Source organism: Leuciscus leuciscus, assembly GCF_965113295.1.
Source record: "Leuciscus leuciscus genome assembly, chromosome: 19".
In the NCBI taxonomy this organism is placed as follows: domain Eukaryota; kingdom Metazoa; phylum Chordata; class Actinopteri; order Cypriniformes; family Leuciscidae; genus Leuciscus; species Leuciscus leuciscus.
This window is the reverse complement of record NC_138743.1, coordinates 3,392,701-3,419,287: the sequence shown is the minus strand read 5'-3', so window position 1 is coordinate 3,419,287 and position 26,587 is coordinate 3,392,701. Positions and strand designations below refer to the sequence as shown.

Below are 26,587 nucleotides of genomic sequence, written 5' to 3'. Positions count from 1 at the left end.
AAAACATTTCAGTTTTTCTACTTCAAAATATAACATTTAATTCAATGTTTTACTTGTAATGGTCTGTGAAATACAAGCATTTTTCCAATTGAAATTTATGTTTTCAGACAAATCTAAAGGGATTTTACAAAAGTTTAACAGGATCCTGGAAAGTGATTAAAATGATCATCAGTTTGGAAAATATTCCATAGAAAAAAGTTTTGTCTGAAACATTTTGATTAGAAAGTCCTGAGAGACATGATTTAAAATTTAACACAATTTTGATTTAAAAATCACTTCTATGTTGTGCTCTTTTGATAAAAGAAACTAGATAGACTGATAGATAGATAGATAGATAGATAGATAGAGATAGATAGATAGATAGATAGATAGATAGATAGATAGATAGATAGATAGGCTTTCTACTTCAAAATGTAGTTTAATTCAATGTGTTACAAACTTTCTTACTAGCAAACTTGCTAGCAAAAGTGAAAATATTTTCAAAACCGTAACTAATGTGATTAAAATATTTAAAAGTTATATATGATAGAGACATGAACATAAACATGACCCATATGCTTCTGTCGTCAAAATCCCGCTCGGTAATAAAAAACCCAGTAGGCTACAAACGTCCAGCGAACAGATTTTCTCCGTCAGAAAGGTAGCAACTTAAACACGTGACGGCAATAACAGACAGTGCCACATGCACACTTCCCATAATTCTGTGAATTCACCTCTCCTCCTGACCTAATAGCTTCCATTTACAGCTGGGCCCGTTCCAAAGGAAAGTGTAGACCCGGGCCAAATCCGTGGACAGCTACTGATGAGATCTGCCGAGTCCAAAAATGTGAGCGTAATAAAACAACGGCATGAGGAAAGGCTGGAGTCCTCCTGGGCTGCATTAGCGAGGTGAGATTATTCTGAAATTAGGCTTGCAACTGACATTCTCATATAACGTGTTTTGGAAGGCATTAAGGAAGACGGACGGCGTGTTTTCGAGTGTTCGTGAAATAGAGGACGATGAATTGTATGAATAACAATATGGCGGATGGGAATAGAATTATTCAGTGTAATTGTTCCAGATTCTTTAATTGGTCATGGGTCGAATGTGCTGAAGTGAACAAATGTGTTCTCCATATTTCAGCGGTCCAGACGGTAATGCAATGAATGTGAAATGAGAGACTGAAGATGTATCGTACTGAATCTCTTCCGCGGACCATCGTTGAGATATGTTTATGGTTTTTCCTTTAGCAGTGAGCGGGTCAAAGGGCGACGCGAGGTCGTGACAGAACACAATCATCCATTAACGCTTAAACAGACATGAATGGAAAAAGGCAGCAGTTCAGGGTCATCGGATCGGATCCTACTTATGCAACCAAAGCTTTACCACATGGAGGACGGAAAACAGAGTAACAATGCTTTCCAGAGCAACACGTGTCCAGAACGACACTATGGGAAATTATATATCGCTGAGAAAACCCTGTAGACCCGCACGAGTCAAGGTCAATTAAAGTTTGTTTGTTCTATAAATATTATTTAAAAGGTTGAGTGTGATAGACAGATTATATTTAGGTCATGTGGTGTTTTGAGCGGGAAGATTAATTCATAGATAGATAGATAGATAGATAGACAGATGGATAGACAGATAGATATTTAGATTGATAGATAGATAGATAGATAGATAGATAGATAGATGGACAGATGGATAGACAGATAGATATTTAAATAGATAGACAGATAGATAGATAGATAGATAGATAGATCAACAGATAGATAGATAGATATTTAGATAGATAGACAGATGGATATATATATAGATAGATAGACAGATGGATAGACAGATGGATAGATAGATAGACAGATAGATATTTAGATATACAGATGGATAGATATATAGATAGATAGATAGATAGATAGATAGATAGATAGATAGATAGATAGATAGATAGATAGATAGATAGATGGACAGATGGATAGACAGATAGATATTTAAATAGATAGACAGATGGATAGATAGATAGATAGCTAGATAGATAGATCAACAGATAGATAGATAGATAGATAGATAGATCAACAGATAGATAGATAGATAGATATTTAGATAGATAGACAGATGGATAGATAGATAGATAGATCAACAGATAGATAGATAGATAGATAGATCAACAGATAGATAGATAGATAGATAGATAGATAGATAGATAGATAGATAGATATTTAGATAGATAGCTAGATAGATAGATCAACAGATAGATAGATAGATCAACAGACAGATGGATAGACAGATAGATAGACAGATGGATAGATAGATAGATAGATAGATAGATAGATCAACAGATAGATAGATAGATAGATAGATCAACAGATAGATAGATAGATAGATATTTAGATAGATAGACAGATGTATAGATAGATAGATCAACAGATAGATAGATAGATCAACAGATAGATAGATAGATAGATAGATAGATAGATAGATAGATAGATAGACAGACAGATAGACAGACGGATGGATGGATGGATAGATAGATAGATAGATGGATATATATATATATATATAGATAGATAGACAGATGGATAGACAGATGGATAGATAGATAGACAGATAGATAGATAGATGGACAGATGGATAGACAGATAGATATTTAAATAGATAGACAGATGGATAGACAGATGGATAGATAGATAGCTAGATAGATAGATCAACAGATAGATAGATAGATAGATAGATAGATAGATAGTTCAACAGATAGATAGATAGATAGATAGATAGATAGATAGATAGATAGATAGATAGATATTTAGATAGATAGACAGATGGATAGATAGATAGCTAGATAGATAGATCAACAGATAGATAGATCAACAGACAGATGGATAGACAGATATATAGACAGATAGATAGACAGATGGATAGATAGATAGATAGATAGATAGATAGATAGATAGATAGATAGATGGACAGATAGATAGATCAACAGATAGATAGATAGATAGATAGATAGATAGATAGATCAACAGACAGATGGATAGACAGATAGATAGACAGATGGATAGATAGATAGATAGATAGATAGATAGATAGATAGATAGATAGATAGATAGATAGATAGATGGACAGATGGATAGACAGATAGATATTTAGATAGATAGACAGATGGATAGACAGATAGATAGCTAGATAGATAGATAGATAGATAGATAGATAGATAGATAGATAGATAGATAGATAGATAGATAGATAGATAGATAGATCAACAGATAGATAGATCAACAGATAGATAGATAGATAGATAGATATTTAGATAGATAGATAGACAGATGGATAGATAGATAGATCAACAGATAGATAGATAGATATTTAGATAGATAGATAGACAGATGGATAGATAGATAGATCAACAGATAGATAGATAGATATTTAGATAGATAGACAGATGGATAGATAGATAGATCAACAGATAGATAGATAGATAGATAGATAGATCAACAGATAGATAGATCAACAGATAGATAGATAGATAGATAGATAGATATTTAGATAGATAGATAGACAGATGGATAGATAGATAGATCAACAGATAGATAGACAGACAGACGGACGGACGGACGGATAGATAGATAGATAGATAGATAGATGTGTGTTGTCCTCATCTCAGCAGAAGTGTTGGAGGTCTCATAAACATGGACTCTGAAAAGCACCTTTGATACGGAGAACTGTGGAAAATCCCACATCTCCACATCTGCCGCACGTAAAGCTCCTGTAAACCGGGAACGTTTGCCTTATGAATGTCAGCTCCACGTCGAGCGCTGCCTTACCCAAACACACACACACACACAAACACACATGTTAATCCTGCACACACAGCAGGGCTCCGTCTCACCGGCACGTTAAACGCCGTGCTGATGCAGGATCCACACTGAGGCCTGTGACACACAACCAGACGCAACTGGAGAAACATTCGGAATGTTCCTGATCCAATCTGACTTCTGACCTGAATCCTGGAAAACCGAAACTGAAAGGACTGCCCATGTGCAGCGTATTGATGTATGACGCGTGGAACGAGCTGTTGTTCCTGTTGAATAAAGTGTCGTATAAATGAGTGTCTGTCATTCAATGATTCTCCTTTTACTCTGTGAAGTGGAGCAACGTCCCACCAGTGCTGGTTTCAGACTCTCATCCACAGATGACTGGTTTTGGGCATTTTTACTGCGTGATCAATATAAGCAGCAGCACAACAGTTCATATACTCATTGTCTCCAAATTATGACCAGAAATTGATAAAAATTAAGTCTGCTGTTTAAAGGGATGGTTCGGAGTAAAAGCTCATGCTACCTCTATCCCGGACGTCGACGTCACTTCAGTGGTTTGGGAAAGCACGTAAAAGTCCTGGCAGAAAGCGATGCATAAGGATGTAATGTAACAACACCCAGTTCCAGGAATACACTAATATTTTGTCGGTAGTACCAGTTTACAACAATTATTAGTTAACACTAAGTTGTTAACACTTCGGAAAAAAATTATAATTTGTCGTTACACCACATCCTCATGCATCGCTTTCTGCCGGGACTTTTACGTGCTTTCCCAAATCACTGAAGTGACGTCGACGTCCGGGTTAGTGGTAGCATTAGCCGTCAGGCAAGTGTTATTTAAATAAACTCCTGATGTACTTACAAACTTTCCAATGCCTCGTTTTATGAGTACAGAACCTATTTGTACTACTGTAGAAGTTTGGTACCATTCTGGGCATTATTAGTGGGGTAATTTACGAGATACAACCTTGGATCCATTAGCGCCTGCACTAAGCCATCCGGCTGATATCTCTAAATAAGCTCTAACTTTAATAATGTTCAACCAAGGGAAAAAAGGCTTCTGGGGGTTGTTTGGCTCGAGGTCATGGTGCAAAGGGCCCTAGGTTGATTTTACTCTGAACCATCCCTTTAATATAACGAAGAACCAATGTAATTATGATGCACAAACAGCGTGAAACTGTATATTCGTGCAGTGAGCGCATGTCAAAAAATATATCCCGATTTGAAGCTTGTGACATATAAACGCGCACATCAACCCGATCATGTTTAGCGTTCATAAACACTACGTTCGGATTCATCAATCGGAATGAATTCAGTCCGATTGAAATAGAAGTTGTGCATGTAAACGTGTCCTGTGACACGCTGGCCCCTTGCAGATCCCCCGCGGTGGACATTAACTTCAGCAGGTGCACGAGAGCCGGGCTTGTTTTCCTTCACAGGCTCCTCAGGAAATCATAAAGCAAATATATTGCTCGGGGACGGTTTTTTGGGGGTGCCCTGTGAGCAAACTGAACGGGGAAATGGATCAACGCATGGCCACTGAGGACGGTAAATCAACAGGCCAGAAGGAGAGCTGAATGTACTGTGGTGGCCCCCGGGGGCCCGAGCCCAAGGCCAGGGTTTCTGTCAGTCATGGCCCTGGTGTTAATGTCAAAGCCAGCTGGGTTTGGCAGGGTTGCAGAGATGGAGATTGAGACGTCTGCGTCAATCGCAGGAACTCCACTAGAGGAGGCCATCATGTCACTGGAAAGGCAGAGCGAGTCAGGGATGATTTGCATCAAATGCAGTTCAACAAAGAGATAATAAAGATGACAAACACGCTTAGTGTGTTTGACGTTTGGTGCTTTCTTGTGTGCAAGTGAAACATCCTCTCAGTGCGTTCTTCTCAACAACCCGTTTTACTTTGGTGAAACTAGATATCCAATGAGGAAAACAATAAAGCATACGACTTGATTGTAATTGTTTCAGATGTGCATTTGGAGTGAATTGTGGAGGATTTGCACAAACTTCTGAGGGGGCTTTTAACCAGTATGCTGAAGTTAAAGGTCAAGATATAAATATTTAAATGAACATTAGTGGTAAATAGCATGGGCAATAAACTTGAGGGACACGGAAACCTTACATTTTAATGGTGAAAATTATATTAAAGTCCCCCTGGAGTCAAAATCAAGTTTTTAATGTTGTTTATATGCAGTGTTGGGGAAAGTTACTTTTAAAAGTAATGCATTACAATATTGCGTTACTCCGAAAAAGTAACTAATTGCGTTACTTTGTTTCTTTTTATGAAAAGTAATGCGTTACATTACTTTTGCGTTACTTTTCTCACCTAGGCTGGGCTTGCTTGTTTGTTTTTTAATAACAACAAAAAAAGTTATGTTTTTGGCAAATGTAAAGGCCCTTTCACACCAAAAGTGAAGTGAATAATCCTCAGGCTGAAGGAAATGCATGTTTACTCCTGTACAGTAGAGGGCGCCACTCAAACTAACCTTTCAGCCATTCTGGATTACAGAACAATAGGAGACAAGAGTTCAACACTCTTATTTCTAAATCTAATCTAAAGTACATTTTTGCTTATTAGTATGGCTGAATTAGATCGTTGAAGGTCAGCAGCAAAGACATTGTTTAATAAAGTGAGATTAAGTAAAGTATATTTGTGTAATTTAATATAGTTAATTATAAAAGTTTTGCATAAAATTCTGAGATTGCATTTTACTGTTCTCTTTCATAGGTTCACTCAACGCTGCGGATAGCGCAGTGGGATATTCTCTGAATGTGCCGATTGTCTGAAGCCCTATAGAATCACGCTAATTCATTGGCTGATGGCGCCCGCGCAGTCTGGCTCCGCCCCGACGCTCTTACGTCGCATCATCACATATTCGCGCGCGCCATCTGCTCCTCAGATTTCTCTGCCTTCAGAACGAAGCGGTCACGTTTGCCCTTCGCTCGTGATTTTTCTGAGCTCGAAAAATACGACTTTGGATTATTCTCGGCGCTTCTGCGACTGTTCAAGCGGAACTCTGTTTCTCCTTACGGTGAAGTTGCCATGGAATACCGACGCTGTACTCCGCCATGTGCTCGTTACATCGCTAACGACGACCCACACAGTAAGTGTGTTAAATGTTTGGGCTTTTCACATGCGCGCGAGGCAGTCATAGGATCGTTCTAAATGCAAATTCTGTGAAAATTTGTTGCTCAGAATCCTCAAATCGCGGCTCGCGGTTTTTGCGAGGGAATCATTCATCTCCCCCTGTCGCGCTCTCCCGAGGCCTCTCGAGGATCTGCGACTTGGGGTTCGGATGTAGAGCTTGAGGATGTGGAGTTCGAGCAGACGAGCCCCGCTCTTTCTCTCCCTCCCTCCCCTCGGCACGCGCGAGGCATGCCAGTCGAATTTTCGCACGATTATTTGCGCCCCAGCCCGGGAGCACGCGATGCGGTTTCTTTCGGGCTGGAGGATGTACTTTTTACCGAGGCTTCCGACTCCGAGGATTTCGGGCCTACTCTCGCCGACGAGGTTATCCCGCCGAGCAGCCAGGAAGCGCGGCCTACTGCGGCCTACGCGGAGCTCGTTGACGTACTTTCGCGCGCTACGGAGAAGCTCGCTATTGATTGGCCTGACGAGCCCCGCGAATCTCAGTCGTCGAAACTCGACGAGAGACTTCTCAGTGGCCCTAATTCTAGGCCTCAACGGAGAAAGCTGCCATTTTTCAGTGATCTGCATCACGAGATTTCCAGATCCTGGAAGCAGCCTTTCTCTGCGCGCCTCACTAATGCGGCAGCTGCTGATTTCACCAACCTAGTAGGTTCTGTGGAACAGGGCTATTCCGCCATTCCGGCGATTGAGGAGACCTTAGCCGACCATCTTGCTCCGTCGTCTGCACCGTCCTGGAAGTCGCGCCCCCTCCTCCCCTCTAAAGCATGTAGGACTACTTCCTCTCTCATTGGGAAATCCTACATGGCGGCTGGGCAGGCAGGCATGACCCTGCACACTATGGCCATTCTTCAGGCCTACCAAGCGGACGTCCTGAAGGAAATGGACGAGGGCGACGGCGTGACCCCTGAAGCGGTCAAGGAGCTTCGTAAGGCTACGGATTTAGCCTTAAGAGCCACCAAACATACCGCACGCGCCATAGGTCGCTCTATGGCTGGTGCCGTTGCGGTGGAACGCCACTTGTGGCTTAATCTCACGGATATCCGTGACAAGGAGAAGGTTTTCCTCTTGGACGCCCCCATTTCTCAAACAGGGTTGTTTGGTGAGGCGGTCAACACGGTGGTTGAGAAATTCCGCTCCTCCAAATCCCAATCGGCCGCGTTCAATCAGTTCATGCCCAGGAGGGTTAGGGAACCTTCTGCTCCCTCCCCTGTTAGACCCAGAGAACGTCCCTCTCATAGACCGGAGTTCTCTTCCAGGAGGAGCGAACCGGTGCATCCCCCACCTACCACAGTTTGGGGAGCCCGCGGTCGCCCATTTCCCCGTCAACGGCCTCACAAGCGCCTCCAGACGAAGCGGTCCGACAAACCGACCGCTCCGGCGGCCCAGAGCCGTTCCTGACCCGCCGGTCAGAAAAAGGAGAGCTTCTCTGCTTCCTCAAGGTTGGGACAGACCGCGCAAGCGTTTCTGCCCACCTCCCAGCTCTCCTTCACTTGCCCTGTCACCTTCGCCACTCAGAGAAAGAGCGTTCCAATACAGGGTCCTCCCCTTCGGCCTCGCTCTGGCCCCGAGGACATTCACGAAGTGTATGGATGCAGCTCTGGCCCCATTGCGGCTCCAGGGCATCTGTATTCTCAATTACCTGGACGATTGGCTCATTTTGGCCCAGTCCAGGGAGCTAGTGACCCACCACAGAGACATCGTCCTGAGTCATATCCAGTCTCTCGGTTTGAGGTTGAACTCGGAGAAGAGTGTTCTTGCTCCGGTTCAAAGCACCGTTTTCTTGGGGGTGAACATGGATTCCCTTCTCATGCAGGCCCGCTTGGCTCCTGCACAGATTTCCAGTCTGACGACATGCTTGGCCCGTTTCTCGCTAGGCCATCATGTGTCTGTGGGCACTTGCCGCAGGATGCTGGGCCTAATGGCCGCAGCCTCCTCCGTGCTACCGCTGGGCCTGCTCCACATGAGACCCTTCATGTGGTGGATGAAGCTCTCAGGGGTTCGGCCCTCCGGGCCAACCCTTCGCCTACTGAAGGTGTCGCGCAGTTGCTTTCGAGCCCTGTCAGTTTGGCGGGACCCTCTTTTTCTTCGGAAAGGGGTCAGAATGGGTACGGTATTTCGTCGCCAAATGATTACGACGGATGCCTCTCTCACCGGCTGGGGAGCAGTTTTCGAGGGCAGACCAGCGTGTGGGGTCTGGACTGGCGAGGCTCTCTCTTGGCACATAAACTGCCTGGAGTTAAGAGCCGTTTTTCTGGCTCTGCATCATTTTCTCCCTCTTCTGGAGGGACACCATGTAATTGTCAGAACAGACAACATGGCAGTGGTGTCTCATGTGAACTGGCAGGGAGGTTCTCGGTCGCGCACCCTAGACAGGCATGCGCGTCACCTTCTCCTGTGGTCTCAGAGCAGATTCCTATCTCTGAGAGCAGTTCATGTCCCAGGGTTCTGAACCTCGCAGCAGATTTTCTGTCGAGACAGAAACTCAGATCGGGAGAATGGATGTTGAACCGCCAGACGGTGGCCCTGATATGGGAGGTTTTCGGAGAAGCGAAAGTGGACCTCTTTGCATCTCAAGAGTCGTCCCAATGCCCGCTTTGGTTCTCCCTGAGTCCCCCGGCTCCATTAGGGATAGATGCGTTCGCTCACCCTTGGCCAACGCAGAAACTCTATGCCTTCCCGCCCATCAAACTGATCCAGGCGGTCTTGGCCAGAGTGAGAGAGAGCGGAGTCCGCCTCCTCCTGGTAGCGCCGTTCTGGCCATCTCAGCCATGGTTTTCGGAGCTAATTCCTCTGTTGGAATCTTCCCCCTGGAAGATCCCGGTCAGGGAAGACCTGCTGTCCCAACTGCAGGGCAGGATATGGCATCCTCGCCCAGACATGTGGAAGCTGTATGTTTGGCCGATCAGAGGCCGCTAGCATTAAGCTCTGATCTCCCAACTGACGTTCAGGAGACCATTGCGAGTGCTAGAGCCCCTTCTACAAGGAGGCTTTATTCTTCCAAATGGAAGGTTTTTGAGACATGGTGCTTAGCACATGATAGGAGCCCAGTTAACTGCCCTGTTGGTTCAGTACTGGAATTCCTGCAGGAGAAGTTTGCTTCTGGAGCAGCTGCTACCACTCTCAGAGTTTATGTCGCAGCTATTGCAGCACATAGGGAATCGGACGAGGTTCCCCTGGGGAAACTAAGGTTAGTTTCGGCCTTCATGCGTGGGGTTAAGCGCCTGAAACCGGCTCGCTCCCCTAGGGTTCCCTCATGGGACCTTTCTGTTGTCCTAGAGGGTTTGACGAAGGCCCCCTTTGAGCCCTTGGAGTCAGCTCCGGAGCGGATTCTGACTCTCAAGGTTTCTCTTTTGTTGGCTTTGTCCTCATTAAAGCGGGTAGGAGACTTACAAGCTCTTTCCGTTAGTGAGTCTTGCTTGGACTTTGCTCCTGGCTTGGTCAAGGTTTCCTTGAGGCCGAGACCAGGGTATGTCCCCAAAGTTCTTTCCACAACTTTCCGCTCGCAGGTGGTTAACCTTAACGCTTTCCACCCTCCTCCATTTTCTTCTGAGGAAGATAGGAAGCTTAACTTGCTCTGCCTAGTTCGTTCTCTTAAGATATATGTAGACCACTCAGGCGGTTGGAGGAAATCTAACCAGCTTCTGGTTTGCTTCGGTGCTGGCCGCCGTGGGCTTGCTGCATCAAAGCAGAGGATTTCTCACTGGGTCACAGAAGCTGTCTCGTTGGCTTACGAGGTGCGTGGCTTGCCTTCACCTCTTAGCATTAGAGCACATTCCACCAGAAGTGTGGCATCTTCTCAAGCTCTTCTTAGAGGAGCACTTTTGGAGGACATTTGTGTTGCGGCAGGCTGGTCCTCTCCGCACACTTTTGTAAGGTTCTATAATTTGGATCTTGACATGACCCGGGTTCCCAGGTTCTTTCTGTTTGAACTCATCTTGGTCGTTGTCTCATTTATGTACCAGTTATAGAAAGCGCTCTAGCTTGGCGAGTTTGGTAGTCCGTTCCCACTGCGCTATCCGCAGCGTTCAGTGAACCTATGAAAGAGAACGTCTCTGGTTACTTACGTAACCTATGTTCTCTGAATAGGGAACGAGACGCTGCGTTAGCTGCCAAGCTCCTCGCGCTGCTGACAGTTTTCTTTTCGGCAGAGAAATCTGGGGAGCAGATGGCGCGCGCGAATATGTGATGATGCGACGTAAGAGCGTCGGGGCGGAGCCAGACTGCGGAGCCATCAGCCAATGAATTGCCGTGATTCTATAGGGCTTCAGACAATCGGCACATTCAGAGAATATCCCACTGCGCTATCCGCAGCGTCTCGTTCCCTATTCAGAGAACATAGGTTACGTAAGTAACCAGAGACGTTTTTATTCATTTTGAGGAATACTGAATGTTTTTGTGCAAGTGAGATGAGTAAGTGCATGTTCACATTTAGTCTAGAACTACAATAACCATCATGTTTACACACACACACACACACACACACACACAGTACCTCCCAGCAAACACAGAATGTTCCCCTAACGTTCCCGTATTGGTTCTTTTTTTGGGAACCAAACAAGAATGTTCAAGGAACGTTCCCTGTAGGTTATTTTAAAAGGAATGTTCCCGGAACATTCCCCTAACCTTAAGGGAACCTCTGGGAACGTTCTGGGAACCAAAAATGTATGTTTCCAGAACGTTCTGGGAACATAAAATTGTTAGCCGGGCTCCTCACTTTATTTCTCTCAACATGAGGACAGGAGAGCTGTCAGTCAATATATGTGAAAAAGTAACTAGTGTTACTTGTTTGAAAAAGTAACTTAGATATTGTGTTATAAATTGAAAAAGTAATGTTACTTTACTAGTTACTTGAAAAAGTAATCTGATTATGTAACAAGTTACTTGTAATGAGTTACCCCAACACTTTTTATATGTCTATGTGGTGTTTTTATGCTTTTAGACAAACCATGTGTAAATTCACAAGTCGACAGCATTGCTGAGTATTTCCTCCTTAAAACTGCAGTGAACCAAAGACAGACTCAAAAACACGCTTTGAAATCGCTGGTGTTTCTGACGTCACAAACTACCTTGTAACCAATCAGATCAACGTGGATCTCTGAGCTGAGTGAGTGAGTGGAGGCAGGGCTCATTTGTATAGTTAATATGAGGCAAGGGTGTCGAGTTACATTCAAGCTTTTTTAAGGCATGGATACCCTTTTCAAGGAAAAAACATTGAATAATGTAATTTTAGTGATCAAAGATGAGTTGTAAGGGACTAAATAATTGGCTACAGGGGGACTTTATAATAATAATAAAAAAAAACTGCATTGCAGAGAAGTGTTGCTTATATACCCAACAACCTCAAAAAAATTATGTAAATGGGATGCACAAGTCCCTGATCTTTACTGCAGACACAAAAGCTAAAAAATAAGCTTTACTAAATTAACCAGACATTTGACTTCTAACATTAAACATCAGATGTAATGTAAAGAAAACAGATGCAGTTTAATTCTCATGTTGACTTTAAAACAGCGACTGTCACCAGGAAAAATGTTTATGCAAACGTGATTTTTGATTAGCCACTTTGAAAAGTCGGTTCAAATCATCAGATATCATCAGTTTTTCCACCAGCACTTCATGTCAGTCTCAGCTGATCACTGCTGTTACAGCTCAGGTTTCTAGTTCTCCAGCCAACTCGCTCCCACTGAAATCTTCCTTCCTTTTACACAAACACATGCGATGCCACCCGAACCCTTCGTTTTGAGCTATCCAGGACTGTTACTTTCCAAATCTCATGCATTTCCAAGCTTGGCACATCTAGTGCATTGATCAACATCAATTAATGAGTATGGTTCCTTTTTTTTTTTTTTTTTGCATGAATTATTTCTGACTGGTTCCTTCACATGTGGAGGTAAGAGGATTGCAGTCACACCCATTGTGTAATGCTATACCTTCCCTGGACAGGCCTTTCATGGGCTTTTAGACACAAGTTGTCTTGGCTTTTGGTCTGATTGAGCGATTCCACACATCATATATAGAAACAGCTGTGCTACAAATGAGCCCCTGCACAGTGACTTTGATAAATGTGCTGAATTGACTGTATTCAAGCCCTCCGGACGACAGCCTCCTGCGATTTCCTTCCCCCATCAGGTTAAACGTTTCTTAACAACACGTATGTCTGTTTCAGTGTGCTCCTCGTTCAGCGCTCTATCACCGAGCTGGAAGCAAATTATGAAAAACTCTGACATTACAGGGAAGTGCAATTCAAGCTGTGTAAATATGAATTCATATACAGACCACGGTCCTCAAGAGCGGTTTAAATCATAAGCACATTAGGCATTGTACATAATCCCAGCCGCATGTATAAATCACTGCGCTGCTGCAGTAATGAGTGGTAATGCTGGGAATACACTAACTATAAGAGTGTTCAATGTTCATGACCCCTAATGACAAACGCTTTAGTGTGTTTCTCTCATAGACTTAGGACAGATGTTTCAAATCCATACACATATCTTCTCACCCCATACAGTAAAAATAGTTTTGATATGTCTTTGAAATATAAAATATACAAAAGTGACCAAGAAATATATATAAAGACGTTTTTTTTGTAATTGAACGCACAAAAATAAAATATTATATATATATATATATATTGTAAATGTTAGCCTATTGTATGGAGAATAATGTAATATGTATATAGAGAATAATGAAATAGTAAAATGTATAATGCAGCAAATATGAATGTATCCCTTTTTCACATTTCTGGTTTTCTCACAGAAGCGGTCAAGCGGAAGTCGTCATAGTTTGTTAAACTTCTATAGCGGTGAATGAGAGACTACATTAAATACATTTTTTGTGTTCCCATTTGCTCAAATAGCAAAATAAAAACTCCACAAAAGTGTTTTCACAACTTTCAAAAAGAGTAAAAAAAATTAACAATAGAGAGATTGGCAGTCAGAAGAGAGAAAGATGTCAACTTTAAAATGGCAAGGTAATATAATACTATGTATAGTGTTATAAATGTACATACATTAAAAACTTTGCAGGATCTAAGATGCTGATGACCGTTAAAACGCGTGTGTGAAAAACAGTCCATGCTGGAACCATAGGCTGGAACAGCGAACGTCATCGCTCTGGGCGGGAAAAGATAGAGACGGTCACGCGCAGAAAAAAGGCGGCAGGATTGAACTCGCATCGGATGAGGAACTTGTGAACTGAACTGATTCGCGGTGGGACAAATCAATATCGAAAAAATATGTTCGTTCGTTTTAGTCATAGACTACTGATTCAGGTGAGGTGCAGACAGGTAGGCTACGTGTCTCCCTTTTTCACGCCTGATTGAACGTGGCGCGTCTCTCTCTCTCGCTGCCACAGTCGAGTGTGTAGAGTCGGTTATTTACTAACTTTATAAAGACTAGTTTGAACCAGATTGTGGTGAATTTTACCACACGAGGTGTTGAACGGAGCAAAATATTGCCTATTTTGATCTGTTTTATAGGCTTTGCGTTTCCTGGCAATACTTTCATGTCTAAATGTATTCATTTTTAAATTGTCTGTGGAAAGCGTAGGACTAGTCCTAGCGGCTCCTGGTCAAAAAATGTTGGTAGGGCAAATTCTAGGTCCATAGCGCTAGTTTAAATATTTAGCACGACACACTTTTAGCAGATTTCTAATGTCCTTGCGTTATTCAGCCTGACGGTGGCGCTCGAATGATGATTGACAGACTTTATTACACACGACAAACGCGTAGAATGTCATCTTAGAATTGCTATAATGTATTGCGTCTGAATGTTGTTTAGAATGTCGCAAGTTAGGAATTGCAGCGAGGAAAACAGTCATGTCGTTTCTCAGAACAAACATAAAACAAACACAACAGAACTACTACAAAAGCAATTCACATGAACACGTTTAAACTAAAGGGTTAATACTTTCATTAAAGAGGCTATACATGCGATTTTCTGAAATTTAAACTCGCGACTGACAGCTGTGACCAAAAAACGGAACTGCTCTTCCTTTCTGCTCGCTCTCGTACGTGCACACTTCACAAGTCATCCGCTTTCATACCTGTCATGGCGCTGCTCTGAATAAGGTCTATGGCTCTCAATGAGATCGCGTTGCAGTTCCATTTTCCACCACAGATTTACATTGGGGCGCTGTTGTAGAGCTAGAGAGGCTCAGAGACCGGCTACCCCGCTTAGTATCATAATACATGTCTGCCGAATCCAGGCGCTACATTTTAATATATCCTGCCCACTTTACGACTTAAAAAATTCTAGAAAATCCCCAAAATATTTGTTGCAGAATGCTGAACACATTTATGAGGTCTATGTTTGGATGAATATTATGGTGGGGCTCTGCCTCACCTGGCCTTACAGACGGCTCCGAGCCGCGGCTTAAAATAAAATAAAATCGGTCCGAATGCTGTGGTACGATTTCCTGTCAACTTGTATTTCCACACCTCCGCGGAACTGCCCGCGCAGACGTCACACGTAATCAGTGTGTTTCATGCTATGCAGTGTTAGACAGACGTCAGTCACCGAGCAGCGCAAACGAAACAGCAGCCGCCGCCTCTTACAGGTTTTCCTGAACCAAAACCACTGTAATTTGGAAGAGATGGAAACCCCGTTACGTTATACTCGGATTTAGCGGTTTCAATGTCAATACTATCAATGCTGGAATGAATCTGCAGCAGTCACATGATACAGGTCAGTGCTCTTTAAGTTATGTTCATTATTATTGTAATGTTATTTTTGAGACTCCGGCTCTTGATGCTTTGCAAACTCTGCTGTGTGCGTTCATGTCATTTGAAGAAAGCGTGGCTTTCGAGATGCTCTGAAGGAAGTGTGGGATCTCATGCTTTCAAAGCTAACTTGCTATTGCTAGCCACTTCAAAAATTGCCTTCCCTACCTTTAAATCAGTACTACAGAACATTAAGTGTTTACTGTTCCTTTATGTGTCTTGTATCTCACCACAAACTCGATTGTTTCACACAAACGCAACTTGTGCCAGCATCTTAATTATCAATTTTCGTAAAAGTGACCTTTAAGAACTTTATTCTTAAAGGGACTGTGTGTAGGAATTTCTCCCATCTAGTGGTGAAATTGTATTTTGCATTCAAACGAATAATGCTCTCCAGCGCCTCACTTTTTCAAATGCGCGTTGCATCTACGGTTGCCGTTATGTACCAAAAAGCTATGACAGGATGTCTTATAATAGCACTTCGAGTTTTTCATCGGGTGAACAGGTTTGTTATTTAAAACAAACTGAAACTTGAAACAACGAAAAAAAGAATGTTACAGTTATCAATTAGCCTACTGACTTTGAAAAACATTAACTATGGTAATTAGTAGTAATGCCGCCTTTACTCGTTATATTTTTTGAAGTACGTGCATTGTTAGATATCATCATCATCAGAGCCTTCTCTAACGTTCCTTTACTCAATAGCTGCTATTCATCAAAGAGCCTGTTTAACTTTTAACTATAAATGTTCGACTGTCTATATAATAAAGTACACAACCAAGCAATGAAAAAAAGCTTGTAATTAAGACCGTAACATTGACTTACCTGTCGAGAAGAAAGCAGGCAACTGCAGCGTCTCTTTTGAAAGCTTTCTCCTGCATTAGCTATCTCGACATTAACCCTTGTTTTTGTAATCTCCGGTCACGTTTCCTTTTATGGTCTATTTTGGACTTTTTCGACGACAAGGACTCCTTGTCCTGTGACTCAGCATATGTATGAATGAACGGTGTATAAATAATCGTGCAGTGTGCATCCTTTTAAACTTGCCGCGGCAGTGACAAGCACCTCTCACTGCTCTGCTCCTCCGCTTCTGCTGGCTTCAGTCACTGGTTCTGAATGAAAACGCGTTGTGGAAACGCCTTGGCCTAGTACTTTTTGTCCCTCTCTGCTATTATAGTTTTTCAAGATGGCGGAACTACATGGAAGCCTCCGTGGACCTACCCGTCCTATGTATATAAAGATAATAAATTCTTCGTTTACGAGGATTAGTCTGATCATTGGCATAGGTATTTGTACACCATTGAGGGCATATTTATGAATAAAAATATTGATTTTAGATAATAAAATACCTAAAAAGCTACACATAGTCCCTTTAATATTTATATTTGTGGCGGTAATTATCTTGTTGCTAGGGCATCAATAGACTGTTTTTTTTCTTAGGGGATGCTTTACGGTAATATACAGTTAACCTTATGAAATAATTCCAACTCAAATCAATGGTTCATGTGCATGTATTTATTTATTTGGTGTAGTTGCTGTATAAACCGCGCCATTTCAGGGTCCTAAATACCCGGGGGGCTGGAAGATGTTTTAGGTTGGGACTTGGGGGTGATATGTGCATTTGAATAAGAATCAATATTGAGTGTATAAAACACGTAAAAACTCCACGAAGCACAACAAGCGCATCGGTGAGAACAATATCGGTTTAAAAATAACCGTTAGGAGTTTACTGTATTTTGGGATATTGACTAGCTGACTGTTCCTTAAAGTAAATTTTGTCCGTCTGATTAAAATCATGTTTACTTTTTAGGTATTTGACACCTAAAATACCTACCACAACGTTTCCCAGCATCAAATGTTTATTATTTTTTATAATTGAATTTGATTAAATGTATTAAATTGACACAAAAGATGATGCATGCATATAATTAGGTTTTAAAAAAATGGCTTTTTAAAGGTAAAAATGGCCATATTAGGTAAAAATCTATTGAAACATATTGGAAAAAATTATTTCTGTCACTGCTGACCACCACACAGAGAATGAAGAATATCAAAAACTTTAGGAGTCGGCTGTCCACGACAGTCCTAAACCTGCCAAAGTAACAACACAATAAACACACTCAGCAAAATATCGTCTAATAATCGTTATCGAGAAAATCCCAGAAAATATTGAGATATAATTTTTTGTCAATATCGCACACACCAATTGCAAGCTGATTTAAGGTGTGCCCCTAAATGTTCTGCTTGCACTCCTAAATTGTTAGTAGTATAGGGCTATAGCGCTCCTAGTAAAAAAAAGTTAGTCTGGAGCCCTGAGTAGGTGAAATGTCCCTGGATGACATGCAAACTTCTGGTGAGATTCAGAAATGTGCATATGATGGACACTTTACTATCCCATGAGGCCACGGGAGAGGATGTATGAATGGAAGTGAAGCGATGCAACTGATGCTCAGATGCTGGCAGGTCACATGACCGTAACAACATGGCAGATTTAGTACGTCCGAATTTCATTCATACTAACCCAGTGTTTCCAACAGGATTTTGTGAAACTGTGGTGGGTAGACCTCGGTCCCTGTATAACACTATTCATATGACAGTAATAGCCATGTATTGTAAAACAAATGCACTGAAAAATAAATGAAACTTTCATAACTAGTTTTGTCCTAATCACAATAGTGTCCCAATCAACACTATTGATTTGTTTATAATTTCCAATTGGTCCTTACAAAACTATCTTAAGCAATCATCTGTATTAACATTTAATGTTATATTTAAATCAGCACTGTTCACATCACAGACAATTCAGTATGTTTTGCAGTATAAGAACATGCACACAATTAGGGATGCCCGATATATCAGCCACCATATCGGTATCGGCCGATATATGTTCACTTATAATGTTATCGTTATCGGGCCAATAAGAAAATTTGGTCGATATATTAAAGCCGATAAATAATGTATTATTTCCTCCAGCTGAGACCCTTCAGATGCGCACTGTTCAACATCATGGGTTTGAAATGCTTGAAATATGATTGGAATCACTTCAAAAAAGGAAAATACAGTTCAGTGCAACACGTGCAACATGTGCATATCGGCTACATAACATTAAAATGAGAATATTATTATAATTATGTGCTTGGGACATGGCTTTTAATGGTGAGATTTTTGTTTTTGTAATCAGGCTTTCAAAAAATTATATAAAAATGTTTAGATTTATCGGGCAATATATCAGTTATCGGTATTCAAATATAAAGAATCATCGGTTATCGGTATCGGCCAAAATGTTGATATCGGTGCATCCCTACACGCATTCATTGATTCACGATGTAGACTGTAGTCACACTTTATGTGTTTATCACCCTGATTACTCGCGAAATGAGAACATTATAAGCTTCCAGGCTGTCGCAACCGAGTGTAAAGAAGGCTTTTAGTTCACACGGACCATGCATATTTATATACATTTATGAAATGGCTAGAACTTCTCGTTTTAAAGAACCAACCATTCTGACTTACCCAGACTACGGTGACACATCTTCACAATAATTGCGGTCTGTATTTAAGTGTTGCAACTCTTACGATATGATCTAAACATTTCAACGGCCCTGCCAGGGATGTTGCAACTTATTGGAGGTGTCTTGAAAGAGAACTGAAACCCCTCATTTTAGAGTAGGCAGCTGCTTATGTGTACATGTCCTTGGTTTCTTACTGTGTGAAAGTGGTTGTAACTTCTCTAAATCAACAGAGCATCAGGTAACCAAAAGAGGAGAGAATTTTCCTTCGAAATCTTCGAAAGGGAGTGAAACCGCATGCATTAACTATGGATGATTCCTCCATTTGATGTGTCTTGCATGTCGGTAAGGCTCGTCTCAAAATATCCATACGAATGTATATTTGTCCGAAGATCTTCGATTAGTGAAACCACAGTGATTGTTCCAGCTTTTCTCCAAGCAACTGTATTAATACCACTGTGGCAAATGAACTTCCCTATTCTGGAAATGACACATTGTCTCATCTTCCTGTTTCTCTTTATCTGCGTCTTTGCACATCGAGTGATTATCACACACATTGTCATTAACTGTGTGCTTTTAGTGGAGGCAGATTGAGGAAGTGTGTTTCTAAGTCAGTGTTAAGAAATGTTAGCACTTCATCAGTATCTTCTATTAATATTTGAGGGTGTAATAATTCATCGTTGTGACATGTTTCTCGAAGTTCTTTCGAGCATAAGTTGACCTCTTGACCCTTTAAGCATTATAATTATTAATAATCGTGATAATTAAATACACATATTCTCAGCACTAGATATGAAGTTAAAATTAAATGATCTAGCAACAGAGCCACATTACCTTCAAATGTAGGACAGATCAGAGTTGGCCATCACACAATTTCTGATTTTCAAATATGATTTTTTTTTTTTTTTCAGTCCGTAATTTTTTTGGGGATTAAAAATTATCCAAAATAAATTTGATGAAGTACATAACCACTCAGTGTTCAAAACTCTCTGCTTGCCTTAGCTCGATTCAAAACGGTAAGCTTGTAATAATGTTTTTAACTCCAGTGGTACTGGTGGATTTCAGCGGCAAATTCGAGCGTGTCTTTGCGTCATTACGTCACATCTGTCCACATCACGTCACATCTGTCCACATCGCGTCACATCTGTCCACATCACGTCACATCTGTCCACATTACGTCACATCTGTCCACATCACGTCACATCTGTCCACATCACGTCACATCTGTCCACATCACGTCACATCTGTCCACATCACGTCACATCTGTCCACATAAAGGAGTCTAGGCTAGTCAGCGATGAGTGTGAGGATGTTGGAGGTGGAGATTTATAGCCTTTTCTCACAGCACTTGATATAATTAAACGTATTAATTTGATAGCGGATCCAGAAAGGTTCAAAACGACAATCACCAACTGGAGATTCACCCGCTGTAAAATGCAAAAGACTTCAGACTTCAGAATGGCTACAGAAAAAAAGAGACTGACACCGGCCCATGCGAAAACAAGGATAAATATCGGAAAGGCATTAAATGTCACGCAATGCTGATGTTGTTAACATTAACAATTTGAGAACAATTTTCAGATATCATTTTTCCAGTGAAAATTCTTATGTTGGTCATACTTCCAAAAAGTAGAATCTGTGATTGGGAATACCAGGATCCACACCGGCGTGGAGACTGACAGCCGCACGTTCTCTTAAAACATTGTGTTCATCCGCGCTGTGCCGAGCCGAGGCACAACCCACATAAAGTTGATAATTCCGGGAATGACTGCAATAGCAGATTTCGAACAGAGATGGCGACAAAGAGGAAAAACTACGGACTGCAGCTTTAAATATGGCCCATATCAGACCATGTAAAACTAATATGTGTGTGAAAATATATAATATTTATTTGGACATTTTAAATGTATAATATACACTACCGTTCTAAAGTTTCTAGCTGGTAAGATATTTAAACATTTTCTCTTCTTTCCATGAATAACAGAATTCTGTGAAATACTTCATTCAGAAATGATTTTATGAATCATACGAGTAAAACAAGCAAACAAAAATAATGCATACCAGTTTTATTTCCACATATGAATACAATGATTGGATGTCAGTGTGATTTGTGCTGTTCACAGTGCTTCTTAAAATCATATTCAGCCTTAATTCAGTTTCTAGATAATGCAGAAACAAACATAATGACATTATTAGTCGTGTGACATCACGTCGAACTGAAAAATTAAGACTAATAGGAAAGAAATAGTGGGTGTAGTTGAAATGCAGCTCGACTTTTTCTGTTCCAATTTGTCCCAAACTGGTATTTCTTATCATATTATTTTTATTCATTATCAAGCACAGTAGTTTTATCGTTTACTGCTATTCTTATAGTTGTTCCCCTATAGCGGCTAATGAGCACTAGCTTACTTCTGCATTGCTAAATAAAGTGGATATAGACTCTGAATATTAAACTGAGATACAAGAAAGTACGTATGGAAAAATGACACTTCACCCTTGTGTTTTATTTTCCAAGTTGTTCCAAGTTCCTGTTTCTTAAAACAATGAAGTGCTCAAATCACATTTCTGGCACACTTGCAATGCTGTTAATGTTTGCAAACAATGTGCATTAATCTGTTGTCAATTTGGATAAAAGCATCTGCTAAATGAATACATGTAAACCATGTTACTACTACCAAACAACATATTCTTATAGATATTGTGTATCTTGTATTTAGGGGTAAATAGTTAAAGACATTCATAATATCCATAACTGTACAGATGACAGGAAGATGCATTGACCAAATAGGCCGTGAGTCCGTTGACAAACAGTGTTTTGAGCTGCAGGCACTTTTTCAAAGGAAGTCACGTCTTGTAATAATTTTAGCAGATGGTTTGCCAAATATTTCATACTCGGGCCTGCCAGAAGGGAAAAACAATCTCACATCCCACAGGTAAAATTATCGTTTATGAGTGTTTTTACCTCAGACTTGAAATGTAAAAAAAAGTGCATTCGTGCTACTAGAGCCAGTAAAATGAGATCAGAGCAATAAAGAAAACACAAAGAAAACAAATATTTTCAACTGACTATACTTAAGAAGAGGAACAACTTCCTGCCGTAATGAATCATGTATATGAGGATTACGGGGGAAAACCAAGATAAAAAGCCACAGGAATGAGACCTTCGCTTTTAGGAAATGTATTTATGTGTTCATGTTCCAATGTAAAACACAAGGGTGAAGTGTAATCTTTCCATGATAGATACTTTCTTGTATCTCAGTTTAATATTCAGAGTCTATCCACTTTATTTAGCAATGCAGAAGTAAGCTAGTGCTCATTAGCCGCTATAGGGGAACAACTATAAGAATAGCATGAATAAAACTACTGTGCTACAAACCAGTGTGTTTATGATTGATTATGAATAAAGATAATATGATAACAAATACAAGTTTGCAAAATCCAGCAGCATAACGGACTGTTTTTGTACAGGTAAAATAACTAAGTAAAATAAGGTGGATATCATATGTTAGCTGTTACTAGGTTGATTTCCCAGAGAAATGTAAAGATATGACACTTTGGAAATGCTCATTTGTTTGCTGGAACAGCCTGGCATGACACATGTTAGAGTAAATGATGTGAGTTTGGGGCAAGTCTGTTATTATTGCCAATGGCAGAGAGGGAAAGATTTAGGAAACCTGTTTGAAAACAGTCATTTATATTGCAATTTTTAGTAAGAAGTGAACAATATTAATACATATAGATCATAATAATACAATATAGATTGTTTCAAAACATCTTCACACTAATAAACAGTAAAATTAATGTCGCAAAATGTATCAATTGCGAAACAAATTCCAATCACACACACACACATACACAAAAAAGCCATAATTCAGCTCCATTTTATTCAGCATTATTTAAGTTTACAGACTTTGTCAATAACGGTTTCCATCCACTTTTATGCACATTTTGGGATATTGCATAAAAAAATGCAAGATGGAAACGCCAAGATGTGCATCAATTCTAAAAAAAATTATAATAGACAGATAATTTTTTATCCGATAAGAAAACATGCACAAAAACTACGAATGGAAACTATCAATGCGAATAAATTCATCAATGCGCAACAACAGCAAAAAGTCACATGACTATGCCTCAGCTGAGGATGTGATTGGATAACTGGTCTAACCAGCTGACCAATCGCATCACAGCATCTCAGATGTTGGTTTGATTGTTCTGAAAAGTCAAATTGTCATCAGAATGATTTGGTTTATTTCCCTCCAGAAGCGTCTCACACGATTGCGTTCCCAAACGCCAGAGAGAACATGATTATTGCGTTTCGTCAGCCGCTTTGAGACGCGAGTCATTTATGATGGAGGAAGAGCCACAGTTTCTTTATTACAGATATTTTGCGCCAGTTTCCCTGGAAGTGACGATTGTCCTCTTGAACTCATGTGATGGAAACACTGCTTTAATGCATTATTCCAATTTTGCACATTAAGCTAAATTCACAACTTTAAATGGAAACATAGCTAATGTTGTAAAATTCATAAATTACAAAACAAATAAAATTTCAGCTGTAAAGCAGCTCTACAGAAGATAAGTGTCATTATTCAGATCAGTTTAGTTCAGAGTTGATTCAATTAGTGTCAGTTAGTGTCGTTATCCGACTGAATTAAGGTCAGATTAGTCTATATTGTTATTTAAACATTGGCCAAGCTGAATTGTTTTGTAATTGTGGCTTTATGGAATTTTGTAAGAAGTCTCTTATGTTCATCAAAGCTGCATTTTTATTTGATCAAAAGTACAGTAAAAACAGATGTTGTGAAATATCATTACAGTTTAAAAGAACTTTTGTAGTTGAATACTGATTTATAAATGTGATGCCTCGAGAAATATTTTCTATTATTATCAATGTTAAAAACAGTTGTGCTGCTTAATATTTTTGTGGAAACCGTGATCATTGAATGAATAGAAATGTATTTGACATACATCTTTTATAACGTCCAAATGTCTCTACTGTCACTTTTGATCAAATAATGCATATTATATATATATATATATATTAAATTCTGGAGGGAAATAAACAAAATAATTTAGATAATGAATATTTCATAATTTTCATTTCATAATAAATGCAATTATTTATTTATTTATTTATTAATTTTCAAAAACTATACATTAAATTGTATAAAAAAAAAATTGATATCCATATACTGTACACATACAACATTTGCATATTAATTCAATCAATATTTTGTTGACAATCTGCTGACAATATACAAAATATAATATTAAAATTGTGGCTTTATGGAATCCTGTGCAATATTTGTCTGAGGGTCCGGCGTGCACAGGGTGTTAACTAGCCTAGCGCTACGCTAGACGACTGCAAACTGCTGAAAGCTGAGGCGAATGAGGGAAAATCCTGATGCTAGGAAACAGTTTTTTGTCGATGTGAATTAATGCGTGTGTACCGCTACACCCTGTGAGAGGATTTGAGAGCCCTTTATCACCTTCCCGAACTGTTGAGGAAAAATAATGCCCTCTCTGTTATTCTCATCATGGCTGTGGTGAGCGAGTCTAAGGGGAAATCCTGTTGGAGAGCCCGGCGCATTCATCGTCCGCACGGTGGTTTGGGGTGACTCGAGATTTACAAAATGTTCCACTGGCTTCCACTTACCTCTTTACAATATTACAAATATAGAGTAATGGGCCTTACATCCTCTGTTATTTCACAAAACATGAGGCTCTCTTAATGGTGCCAGCTTTAGCGTGATGGCAAGCGAAGGCCCGTAGTGACATCAGCAGGGTGTTCTCGTCAGAAACGGGAACTGAGGGATGTCCATGCATGAAGAGGTGATGAACGTCCATGCTGGAGTTTATATTCCAAATCTATGGTGGGAATAACAGCTTTGACCAGTTTAACCCTCTGGTGCTCTTCGTGTGTGGGTCAAAAATGACCAGTGAAATGAATGTACTATATTTTAGTTTGATGGTGTATTTTATTTAATATTTGTGACCCTGGATCACAAAACCAGTCACATGTCACACGGGTATATTTATGGCAATAGCCAATATTGTTATACATTGTATGGGTCAAAATTATCGATTTTTCTTTTATGCCAAAAATCATGAGGATATTAAAGGTACCGTATGTAAGAAATATATTTCAATTAATCATAAAATTGCCCTAATATGTCACTAGACATTAAGAAATCATGTTCATTTCAAATACTTATATCACTGACAACAGTAGTATGGCTAGGATATTGTCATTTAAAAAGTGGACTTGCAGCCCTCAACTGATGTTGATGTTGTCATTTTGTGTTTTGGCCTGAAGCGCCTCCCTCCACCATCTACCAATCACGAAGTCAGTAGTGTTTCGGGATCCGGGTTGCCAGCTTTGCTCTAACCTACCCTAACTCTAGTCGGATAAAAATGTCTAACGTTAATAAATCCAAAAGACCTCGTTACAATTCAGAAATTCTTCGTGACAAAGTCCGAAATAAAACCAGAATTTGTATTGGAGATGCTTTTGACAGATGGAGACGGCTGAAAACGGAGAAGAATTTTAAAACAGACGCCAACGTTGCTAATTTTCTCCTGGACAGGTAAGATTCATCTATGCTTGGATAACTTGTACTTGATGTCAATGGACATTTCATATAACGTTATTCATGACAGTCGAACAAAGTTATGCATGCTCGTGCAAAGTAACGTAACAGCTCACATGGACGTATGCTAACATTAGCAATGCATTATAGGAGCCCGTTTCTCTGTACTTATGCTGAGACGCTGAGGAAAACAACATTAGCACACCCATTAACTTATGGCAATTTGAAACGTAACTTAATTGAGACAGCAGCCTAACTTTACCTCAGAAAAAAATTATTCGTCATTCGTTCTTCTAAGTTACACATGCTGCAAGTTGACCTATATGACCATTGCTAATGTAATGTAGTTACTCTAACAATATATTCTGATGGGACTGAAAACAACCCTGTGACAGCCATTGGTGATATTGACTTTGTCCAGCTAAATGTATAGTTGTATCTTTGATATTGGTTACACATAGTGACATAGGCTTGTACTTACATTAATGACAGATACATAACGTAACAAAAGATTAGACTAACAGCTACCGTTCTGTCTGTCACATACGAGCATACATCTTTATGATTATACTGTCACATACAAGCATAAATCTTTACGATTATATTTAACTAATGACAATTAGTACATTTTTTAAATAAATAATGACTCATCAAAATATCTCTCATGAAGCATAAACACAATTAACAGAAAAAAACTTACTGTGTACGTCTCGTCGTCACTTGCCATTGGAAGCTCATTGAAAGCAGCATACGTTTCTGCTGAATCCTGCAGCTTATCTGGCAACCTCGAGTCAGGGGGGAGGGGGAGGTGATACACGGCTCT

General features: G+C 40.3%; 2 long non-coding RNA genes across 4 annotated transcripts in view; one reads left to right on the top strand and one right to left on the bottom strand.

Annotated features, from left to right (window-relative positions):
- LOC309482152 overlaps nucleotides 1–16,536 on the bottom strand; it is a 90,667-nt gene extending 74,131 nt beyond the window's left edge. Inside the window, exon 1 of the long non-coding RNA XR_014200236.1 lies at nucleotides 16,253–16,536. This is a non-coding gene — a long non-coding RNA (uncharacterized lncRNA). The remainder of the gene's footprint in view (nucleotides 1–16,252) is intronic.
- The window catches only part of LOC309482154, a 95,788-nt gene that overhangs the window by 21,047 nt on the left and 48,154 nt on the right, over nucleotides 1–26,587 (top strand). For 2 of the 3 annotated variants that reach the window (XR_014200239.1, XR_014200240.1), the window contains exon 1: nucleotides 19,345–19,516. The exons of the other annotated variant lie outside the window; for it this stretch is intronic. This is a non-coding gene — a long non-coding RNA (uncharacterized lncRNA). Of the gene's footprint in view, nucleotides 1–19,344; nucleotides 19,517–26,587 lie in introns of those variants that run through there. 3 annotated transcript variants of the gene reach the window in all.